The following is a 12,537-nucleotide window of genomic DNA, read 5'->3' as shown; positions in this document are numbered from 1 at the left end:
AGCCCGTATATAAAATAGAATATGTACAAAGACAGAAACAAACACGATAACAACTTTTCATTTTAAGCCACTTCACTTTACATGTAGCGGCAATAATTTTTAGGTCTTGCCAAGTTGAATTTTTATGATTCAACAAATTTTATATATGTTGTAACAAATATAATACCTAATGTGACAGATTGATTATCTGTTGGAATAGGTTGGTCATTAGTTGCATTAATAGATGTTTTCCAGTCTATTAATCGCAACATATATCCAATCTATTGCAACTGATAAATAATCTGTTGGAAAAAATAAGAAAGTAGGAAGACCTGTTATATAATTTTCAGCAGATGATCTATGTGTTGTATCTCATGTTGCAATATTTATTTAAATCTATTTGATAAGATATGTCGTCTGTTGCAGCAGATGTATTATCTGTTGCGATATTTGAATCTAGTATTCCATTTCAATTAACATGTTCAAAACTAAGGATTAAATTATATTCATAAACACCATAAAATAAGACTAAACCTTTGGAAATTACATGAAATAACTCAACAAATAAATAAAATGTAAAAAAAATTATTATGGGTACAAATGATCTACTCTACAAATAAATCAACAAGTTAAAACAAGGAGGATAGGTTATTACATTGACGGATTCAAGCTATAAAGATCTAATCAATATGGACTAGTTGTTCTTCATTCGGTGTTACGAAATTTGGCTTTGGTCATCGTGGATCTTTAATGTCTCTTGCGTATGGCTTCAAAGATTTCGCTTCTCCGCATTTCCATAAAAGAGCAACATATCTTTTGTGGAGTAATCCGGCATCAAGTCCATCATTTGACACTTGTAATCCATCGCTCAAATACTCGGCGTAAGCGGCGACAAAAGGACCACAATTCTTGCGTTTTAAAAAAATAGGTAATCCATATCTTGCAGTTCATGCAAGCGATGTGAAATTTATGCAATGAGACTAAATCATGACACTTATACTTACAGGCTACCAATGGTTTGTTGAGCAATTCCTCAACATATTGTACATCAAATGGATTAACCATTTTATCCCGGTATGCTTCAATTGTCGACCAATCAATACGAACCTTTTGGCCCAAAAATCTATTCATATCAAGGTAAGTAGGCAATATTTTGGCTAGCTTTTGTATATCAGACGAAAGCCCACAACGTCTCATTCACGAAATCGAGTCATAAACTCAGATATGACTCTCTTTAGAACAACAATAGACAACACCCAATGAAATTCATCACTACAATTAATTAGGATGTACACTTCGTTGACCAAATACCAAGATAAGTCAGCCGGAATGCTAAAACCTTTGATGATGTTGATTAAACGTTCCTCATTTCGGGAAACTTCCGGCTGTTGTTGACAATACCTATCGTAGGCATTATTGATGTAAACTTTTTACAAATATTTGTCTGTCATCTATCTATATTATTCTTGTGTTTGAAACTTGACCTTCTTTTGGAGGTAGTAAAAAATAACATCGATGTGCTGCATATATTATCAAACATTTTGGATTATGTGATAAAAAATTAATACACAGATGTAATTAAATAAAGTATTAATTAATAGTAATATGTATGATATTTTAACCTCATCATTCCAGCAACTTTGGGGCTGTGACATCAAATAGAGCCAATTCTTCATTTCAGGATGTGCAACAAGAAAGTCGAACATATCAAAACCAAGACTCAATTCGTTCACTTTGTAACGTTCGTTATTATATTTTCTACATGATGATTTATATATGTTAATGTCACGTTCTTACAACAAGAATAGTATAAACCAATATCTTTAAAAATTGATTTATGTACCTACCGGCATGATGCTTTAACAGCTAATCGGCAATCCATTTTGAAAAGTTATTGATCAACTGTGTTAGTTTTTTTGGATCCTCGTCCGAGATGTTGAACCCTTCAAATAGGTAATTCTTCCATTCTCTCGAACTGATAAGCTCCACTTTTTTTCTTCTTTGGAAATAGTTTATGGATTATCAACTGTGATATTATGCTCTTCAGCAGTGGCTTCTACTGTGATATCCACTTGGAAATCCAGAACTGTCAACGCTAATTACAGATATACAACAGATTGTCCATCTGTTGCAATAGAAGAGCCTTATGTTGCAACAGATAGATCATCTGTTGGGACAAATTCAAACAAGTAAATCAGAGTAGTATCATAATTTCGAACAGATGACCCATATATTGCAATATTAGGCTCATCTGTTGTAATAGATAACACATCTGATGCAATAAGTTAGACAACAGTTGCAACATATGTAGATATCTGTTTGATAATTTTCAGTAGATGTATCATATGTTGAAATAGATATGTGCCTGTTTGTTTCTTGGAACAAGTGATGTACATTCACCTTCTTCGGCTCATGCTGCTCTCCTCTAGCCCCTGCACACTGAACATCGGCTCAAGAAAAAGACAGAGGCATTGCAATTTTGCTTTTTTCAATGCTTGATGATGCCTTGGAAGTATCTTTCCTCCTCCTCTTAGCTGCCTTGATCTCTAGTGGAGTGTATAGATATGAAATTCTCTTTGATGGAATGACACTCTCTTAGATGACATTTTTTTTAACAGAAGCAGTTAGTGCATTAATAGAATTAATCACTCCATCGTGTTTTGCCTTGCAGTCTTGACATTTGTATGCAGAACATTCGCTAGATGTGGCAAAATCTGTACCAGTATGATCATAATCATAATGGCTTGTTGTTTCAAAAATGGTAAGAGGAGCATCATTGGCCCCAACAACAGCACCACTACCACTTCCACTACGACTATCATTATCAACAACAACAAGCCCACCCTCCAAAATTATTTTTCTTGTGATGGCTGTTGCTATAAATAATTTTATTTTTATTCCATCAATGACCTTAGGGTCCGGTAAAGTTTGCACAGACCGTAAAGTAAGAAAAAAATGACATCTTCAACTCTCGATTGGTCGGAGCAAGCCATGGATGGACAATCTAAAATAAATCAGTACATATATTAGAATGATAATGAAATCATTTAAAATAATCATTAATTAAAATAAAAACTTGATTAGAATTGGACTTACTGCTTCCTTGGGGGGGGGGGGGCATTGAAAAGATCAACAGATTTTGCATTATTATCGGTTTTGGCCGACAACTACTCAAGATTCTTGGACAGGAAACTTTTTCCTGGTAGTTCATTTGTTGTCTCAAATAAGGAATGACTTCAAATTCCCGAGCCTATAACATAACGCCAATAAATCAAAAGCATTATTAAATAAAAAAATAATGAATCATATCATGATAAAAGAAATATTTATCATGAAGGCCCATGGAAAATCATATAAGTTGACTGTCTTTGGCGTTAACGGAGTCAACAAATATTGGACAGTCATTTTGAAGCTTTCATAATCCAAGGATAGCTGTTAAATACCTCAAGATCCTCGGAGAGATTTATTAAAACAACGCTTATGTCGTTGTTAACGTTTCTCGCCCAAAGAATATTATGTACAAACCAAAACAAGAACAATGATTGCTTGTGCTTCCTTGAGAGTCGTTTACCTTTCAACGCTTCTATCAAATTTTTGTTTTTGAAGCTTGGACCAACAATCGACACCAGGTCATCACGATTACTTGACTTTCCTTTGCCTTTTTTGGGTGTGCGGGGTGCTTTTTTTGGGTTAGAGTAGGTATAACTTGAGAAGGAGAAGAAGGATAACATTTTAGTTCGGTAACTATGGCAAACTCCTTCAAACCAAAATAAACAGGCATGCTAGAGTAATTTATCCATACCTCATCCATCTTGTCTTTGTTTTCATACATAAACTTATGCTTGAGAAGATCGTATACCATTTTCATCTAGAAACGAGCATTGTTGTCCTCCGGCAAATCAAGATAGTGCCCAAAGCAGCTTTCCTTGAAATAAGTATCCAATTTTTGTTCTCGAAGTATTTTTCTGAAGGCGTCGAAAGATTTTCCCACGGCTGACTTAACCACAAAATCACTCGTTAAATTTATGGCACCATCGCACTACTTTTTCATAGGTTTTGACCAACTCTTCGACGGAAGTTCTATTAGCATTTGGATCATCTCTTTTGAGACATTCCTCCTCCCTGTGTTCATTATATTCTGCTCCTGATTAAGATAACACTTGTAAAACAAGCTCATAGAGTGGTGGATGTAGCCGAGCTGCTGCACTTATTCCTTTACTTGGACTTGATTTGGTTTCTTTTTTCTTTTGGGAGCCATATTATCTTAAATTAATAGAAACATTAAATAGATTATAATTGATTAATGCATCATTTAAAAAGGATAACAGTAAATCTAACATGCACAAGGGTAAGGTAAAATAACAGTTCCAAAAGACCACACATCTGTTGCACCAAGTATGTTATCTGTTGCAACATATAACCGATCTGTTACAACTGATAAGTAAACCATTGAAAACAATAAAAACAAAATCTCTAATCTGTTGCACCAGGTAGTTATCTATTGCAACATATAACCAACTTGTTGCAAGGATGAGTAATTCATTGGAAACAATAAAAATAGATCACTAATCTGTTGCACCAGGTAGTTTATCTGTTGCGACATATAATCAACCTGTTGCAACGGATGAGTAATTCATTGAAAATAGTAAAAACAGATCGTACATTTGTTGTACCAGGTATGTTATCTGTTGCAACATATAACCAACCTGTTGGAACAAATGAATAAATCGTTGGAAATAATAAAAATAGATCACTAATCTATTGCACCAGGTAGTTATCTATTGTAACATATAATCAACTTGTTGCAATGGATGAGTAATCCGTTGGAAACCATAAAAATAGATTACTAATCTGTTGCACCAAGTATGTTATCTGTTGCAACATATAACTGACCTGTTGCAACGGATGAGTAAACCATTAGAAATAATAAAAATAGATCACTGATCTATTGAAACATATCACTCATCTGTTGCAAAATGAGTTATCTGTTGGATCAATATTATTTAGATTTCTCCCGAACAGAAGAGTCGTCTGTCACAACAGATGAATGATCTGTTAGATTGTTCATCTGTTGCATCAGATTTTCATAGTTGCATCAGATTTTAATCTGGTGCATCAGATATTTTCATCTGCTGCATTAGATGTCTTCATATGTTGCATCAGATGTTTCATCTATTGTAACACCATTTTTACCAAGACAAACAACAAATCAACCTAGCAACACCAACACATCATACACACACACACACACACTAAGAAGAGGTCTCCACTAAGAACATCAACTGTGAACAAAAATCACCAACAAATCTTAATCAACAATACGACAACAAGAAGAAAAAATGCCAGAAATTAGGGTTTTATTCAGTCCACATTTCAATACTAGAAGAGTAGTTGGCTTAAGTTCCTCTGTTTCTTAATAATTTTTTACCTGTGAAAAAGGAAATAGGACGACGAAGAACTCGAAGTTGTTGTCGCTGGAGAAGTTTTCACGTCGATTGACAGTTGAAAGTGGAAAGGGAACTCGCCCGACTATTTTTCGTCGGAGGTTGAAGTCGCTTGGGATTGAAGGGTGAATTTGCAGAACTATTAGTTGGGAGAGAGTTGAGAGAAGCTGTCGAGAGAGAGAGGAGAGAGACTGGTTGATTTGAATTGAAGAGGGGTGTGGGTTATTTTGTATTTCTGAAAAGATTAGAAAGTTTTGAAAATATTAATCAAGTCCATAATTAACTTTATCAAGTTTCCTAATGATGTTTGACCTTTAAATTGGTCAATGTCAGCAATCCTTCATTCAAAAGAGTCCTTTCCTTCAATTTTCTGATGTTACTATAGTTTCCCTAAGTACTTGAATGTTCTAAAGTAATTGATTCCATCTTTGACACAACTAATACAAATATAGTCTAACATAAATATATATTCTACTTTCTATCCCAATAACATGTTTTATGATTTTGCTAATATGTATGATAACCTGGAAACCAACTAAATTGCACTAAAGCAACAATAAAATTTTCATTAGGCAAAATTCATTGCTTTGAACAATTTTCCAGATTCTTCATTATTTCATAAACAGTAATGTAGTTGTTGATTAAATAAATTCTCTGTTTTTAATCAATAGTCGTGATGAAGCAAAACCAGAAAAACTCGAAACTACAGGGCTATATATTAGAAAATAATTTTAAGTTCTGACTAAATTATCAAAATGAAAGTTATTTCTAATTACACAATTAAATTATCTAGCAATGAAATTATGCACCAACCAAAACAGCATAAGGAGTGACTCATAATATAAATTGTTAGATTTTAAAATACTGAAATACATTAATAATATATATATTAACAAAATGGGATTTAGTGTTACCTCCACCTCCAACCATGATAATCAAATGAAGAAAACAACGTCATCATAAACTTAAAAAGGATCAAAAGAGAAAAACGATGATGAGAGTTTTCAATATTGTATATGATATTCTCTATTAGAAATAGTCTGATACGTTGGAAACACATACTTTTATAACTAGTCAGTCCTGGACCTCATATTAACATATACTTCTTTTCCTTCTCATAAGAAAATAAGTCTTCTGAGATTTCAACCTAAACTTCCCAAATATTATCATTAAATAATTTATTTAAACTAATTATATAATTTAATATGAATAAATGAAAATTAATTAATAATGTGTGGGACACATTTAATGAAAATCTAACTTATAACACTTGTATTTTATGATATAAACATATATCATCGTTTTGATATCGTAGAGCATTACTGAAATACATTTACTGAGATCTTAGCACATTACGTAGTAGATGGAAATCACCTGAGCTTGGCTTTATTATAGAAAATTAGGCACTAGTTCGAGTACATATACGTAGATATAAATAAGGCTGTTCAAAATCGAACAGTATCCGATAAGCCATCTGAAAAATTAACTTATTGGCTTATCGGATAAATGGTTGGTGAACGGATTAAATTTTTTTAATTAACGGCTTATTGGTGTGGGGTGAATTACATAATTTTCTTATTGGATAGACCGTTAACCCGTTAAGAAAGCTGAGTGGCATACCCCAGCCTAAGAGATCCTGAAATGGTATCAGAGCCTGTGAATTTTCATAGTTAATATGTTACGTAAGGTGAAGATTTTAGCATAGATATAAGACTCTTATAACTATGGATATGGGAGAAGTTAGTACTAAAAGTACAAAACTCGAAGAGGTAGATTTACCTTAAAATATGAATCTACTGAATAAATGGACAATTCCAAAAGTTGAAGTAAAAACCATATATGAATATGGATTTTTTGATAAAATAAAACATAAACAAATTATTAAAACAACTGAACAATCTCTTGCTTTAAATGCTGAAGAACAGACTCTTCAACTCCTAAATAAGTGTGATATTGATATTTTTAAACGTAATTATAATTATATGCATATTGTCTTAGTACAAATTGCCTTTCGGCCTCTAACTCTGAAGGGTCCTCCCGAAACATTTTTAGCAGCTTTGAGTGATGCTAGAAACTTGAATTTTCGAAAATCCTTAATGGGATCTATTGAATCTACTCTTGCTTATGGTCCTGTATATTTTAATACTCAGCCAAATTTACAATTATCTTTGACTGATGTAAATATTCTTCACGCTTTAACATTAAATGTTAAAACTCATGGATATGATTATGCCCCTGGATCTGAACTTATAGGATTATCTTACCGCATATATTATCGATTATTATCAACTCTAAATCCTCGATGTAAGTTGATTGATGATAATTCGGATTGCACTATGCTTATTGAAACTAATTTCATAAAATCTAGGGTTACTACCCGAAGACCTATTCGATGGGATGAAATAGATTTTCCCCAAACTTGGATTTTAAATTCAGTCACTTCCCCAAAACAGTTGGCGGAGGACGTGACTAATTAGAGTTAACTCAAGTAACTCAAAACTCTGATGGGCGAATTTGTTTACAATTTGATAGCACTCCTCCTATCTATCGAAATTCTTTCTCAATACCTCGAAGACTTCCTTCTATTCATCATATATCTCCTATAGAAACTCAGTATGGTCCAGCTAGAAATCGAGCGGTATCTTTGCATACTATTAATTCTGCAGATTCGCATATTACATCTAAAGGTGTAGAAAAGATAAAAATCAATTCAAAAACTAATATAGTTCAAGATTTTGATAATGAAAATCCTACTCCATCTGAAATGGATTTTGACATAAATTCTGTTTAACCATGATGACACAATTTATTAATTTTAGTCCTGGTTCTCAGGCAAGAAAATATATTTAGAAAGAATTTTTTTCTGAAAAATGGAAAACCTTTAGAACATGGTTTTTTGAAACCTATACTTCTGATGAATTACGAAATATTTCAGAAGAATTTTATGTAATGTGTGTCTTACATAATAAAATTATCCTTTTTGTACCTTGGTTCATGTCTGCATATTTACCGTCATATGTCAAAATAATCGAAAGATCTTATCAAAATTCTGATGGATCAATTACTCAAGCACTCTATCCTCCTCAGTCTTCCTTTATATTGCCCAATAATACTGGCATGACTTTTTCTGCTTTTCAAAAGTTTGTTAGTGAAGATGTGGGAAAAATTACTGTTTTTGAAATAAATAACCTTATCGCCCAAAATAATTATTTGAGTCTTTATGTTAAGGTTTTAGGCGAACACATTTCCTCTCTTGATAAAAAACTTGACGAATTAATTGAGTTAGTTAACAAACTTAGCTCCCAGATGAATTCCTCTAACATTCCTTCTACTTCCAAAATCACTGATAAAGATGAATATATTTTATCAAAACCTTGTATTCAAAGACCTTCTGAAATAGAAGGATTTGAAAAGATTTCGCAATTAGACCAATTAGAAAAACTCTTGGATAAAAAATTCTCTCGTTTAAACATTCAACCTCTTAATATTTCTAATGATTTTGTACAAAATCTTGAGTCTAATTTTGCTGAGAATACTGATTCTGCTGAAAATCCTGGCAATATAATCTCTTCCGAGCTTAATAAGCTAAAAGGTATGATTAAAAAACAACCGGGAAAGAAATACGCTGATATTCCTCGTATGTCTACTGCTTATTATCCACGCGCAACTCCTCAAGATGTTCTGATAGTGGAAAGGGAATGGAACCAGACAAATACTTCTTATAGTGGAGAGGCCATCTATGAATGGAATATTGACGGATTATCTGACCGACAAATCTCCATTCTTATTCATCGAATGTCCATGTATGCTACTATTGCCACAACCACTACTTCGCCCGAAAATAGGGCCAACCGTACTGACCAAACAATTTGTAAAATAATTGTTGCGGGATTTACTGGCCAACTTCGCGGTTGGTGGGATAATTTCCTTGATGATAATAAACGCGAGGCTATTTTTAACACCACCAATGATCAACCCGGAAAAGATAATCTAGGACGACCTTTTCGGGCAGGACGTTCGGATGTTGTCTATACCCTTATGCTTACGATTATTGAACATTTTGGAGGAAGATTTACCAATCAATATAAAAACATTAGAACTCTTCTTAATGGTTTAAAATGTAGACACTTAGGTGAATTTAGATGGTATAAAGACACCTTTTTTAGTAGGGTTATGGATTTACCCGAAAGTAAGTATGACCATTAAAAAGCTAAATTCATTGATGACCTTCCACCTTTATTTGCTGAAAGAGTTAGAAAAACTCTTCGCAAACTCTTCGCGGATCTTATGGAGAAGTTCAGTATTCAGAAAAAACTTATGCTCAGCTTATTGTAGCTTGTACTCAAGAAGGCTTAGCCCTCTGTAACGGGTTGAAATTAGCTAGACAGATTAAGCTTGATAAACTCAGAGAAAAATCCCAATTAGGAGACTTTTGTGAGCAATTTGGTATGGACAAACCCTTCGTACGAAAACCCCAAAAATATTCTAAGTCTTCTAAACCCTATAGAAATAAACGTTCCAGGCATAGAAGCAAGGAAGAACGTGAAGCTAGAAAATCTTTCCGTAAGTCTACTAGATTCATAAAAAATCGATCAAAAAGAGATTTAGCCAAAATTAAATGCTATAAGTGTAACCAGTATGGTCATATAGCTCCAAACTGCAAATTACAAAAATTCAAGTCCTTAGGAATTTCTGAAGAAGTTCATGACCAAGTTTATAATTTATTATACTCCTCTGATTCCGAATCTGATTCTACTTCGGAAAATGATTTTGAATTACCTAATTCTGATAGTGAACTCGATCGGGCTAATAAATGTAATGACTGTGATAATGATGTTTGCAATTGTGATGAAATGATGTATAAACTGCAAGCGCAATTCGAAGACCTTGATTTAAATGTTCAAACTCTTACTGCTGAAAACGTCCTTGAATTACTAAAAGAAGTCACTGATGAAAAACTGCGTGAAAAAATCCTCAAGTTTGCTACTAAAAAAACTTCTGCTAATACTAGTACTTCTAAAGATAACTCTTCTGATAATCATCACATGTCTTATTCCTTAACTGAAGTTAATCAACGTCTTGCTTTGAGTAAAACCCCCGGTAAAGATACTACTTTTAATGATTTAAAAATCAAAGTTAAGCAATTGAAAAAGGATATTATTTCCTTAAAACAAAACCAGATGATCTCCGATCATCGAATTTTGAAAATTGAAGAAAAGGTTATTGATGTTCCCGAAACCTTTTTTGCCTCAAAAGGAAAAGATAAAGAATTTGAATACTCTGAAAATTCTGAAATTGATAAATTTAGTCCAGCAGAAGATTTAAAAAAAGATTATTTCCTGGGAATGATGCAGATTGTTACTGCTTATAAATGGTATATAAACTGCACTATTTTGATAAATAAGGAATTTTATGTCACCAATATTGCTATGATTGATAGTGGTGCTGACGTTAGTTGTATTCAAGAAGGTTTAATCCCAACCAGGTATTTTGAAAAAACAACTCACATAATAAAATCTACAACTGGTCATACTCTTGATATCAATTATAAATTGCCAAATACTCATATCTGCCGAGACAGAGTCTGCATTCCATATTTCTTTTTTTTAGTAAAAAATCAGCTTTATCCTCCTATTATTTTAGGAACACCTTTTATAAATGCTATTTACCCGTATACGCATATTGATGCAAATGGTTTTAAGGCTACTTACAAGGATAAACAAATTTCTTATCCTTTTGTTACTCATCCTGTAACCAGAGATATAAATGCCTTTATCAATATGAAACAAAATCAACTTAATTTCTTAAAATTAGAATTAATGAGTATTACTATCTTTGATACTTTAAAGTCAGTAAAGGTCCAAGAAAAAATAAAAATGATTTCTAATCAATTGATTATGGATATTTGTGCGGATCATCCAAATGCTTTCTGGAACCGAAAAAAGCATATTGTTTCTCTCCCTTATGAAGATGATTTTAGTGAAGAAAAGATTCCTAAAAAATCTCGACCCTGTCAAATGAATACAGAATTAGTACAATTCTGTAAGATAGAAATAGATAATCTTCTACAAAAGGGTCTTATAAAACCCTCAAAATCTCCTTGGTCTTGTACCGCTTTTTATATCAATAATGCTGCTGAAAAGGAACGAGGAATACCTCGACTAGTTATAAACTATAAACCTCTGAATAAAGTTCTAAAATGGATTAGATACCCTATACCGAATAAAAGGGACTTACTTTCTAGATTATATGATGCTAATATATTTTCTAAATTTGATTTAAAATCTGGATATTGGCAAATTCAAATTGATAAAAACCATACTTATAGAACTGCTTTTAATGTTCCTTTTGGACAGTATGAATGGAATGTCATGCCATTTGATTTAAAGAATGCTCCTTCCGAATTTCAAAAGATTATGAATGATATTTTTAATCCCTATATGGACTTTATCATTGTCTATATTGATGATATTTTAGTATTTTCAAAAACCCTCGAATCTCATTTTAAACATTTGCATACGTTTAAACAAATAATCATTCAAAACGGTTTAGTCATCTCTAAACCAAAGATAAGTTTATTTCAGACAAACATTAGATTTTTAGGACATAATATTTCTCAAGTTTCTATTGAACCTATACAACGAGTTCTCAAATTTGCTAAAAAATTCCCCGATATTATTACTGATAAAAAACAGCTTCAAAGTTTCCTTGGTAGTCTTAACTATATTTCCCCTTTTTATAAAAATTTGTCTAGAGACTTAGCTCCTTTATATGATCGACTAAAAAAGGATCACAAAACTCCTTGGACTCAAGCACACACTGATTTAGTAAAATCAATCAAAAGAAGAGTTCAAACCCTTCCTTGTACTTCTCTTGCAAACCCTAACTGGTTAAAAATCGTTGAAACTGATGCTTCAAATATTGGTTATGGCAGAATACTTAAACAATTTAATCCCCATACGAAGACCGAATGTTTGATCTGATTTTATTCTGGGAAATGGACGGAAAGTCAGAAAAATATGCCATGGTAGCCCATGAAATGTTAACTATTGTAAAATGCATTTTAAAATTCCAAGATGATTTGTATAACCAAAAATTTATAATTCGTACTGAT

This window comes from Capsicum annuum, chromosome 9 (assembly GCF_002878395.1).
Source record: "Capsicum annuum cultivar UCD-10X-F1 chromosome 9, UCD10Xv1.1, whole genome shotgun sequence".
Classification (NCBI taxonomy): domain Eukaryota; kingdom Viridiplantae; phylum Streptophyta; class Magnoliopsida; order Solanales; family Solanaceae; genus Capsicum; species Capsicum annuum.
This window is presented reverse-complemented; position numbering follows the sequence as displayed.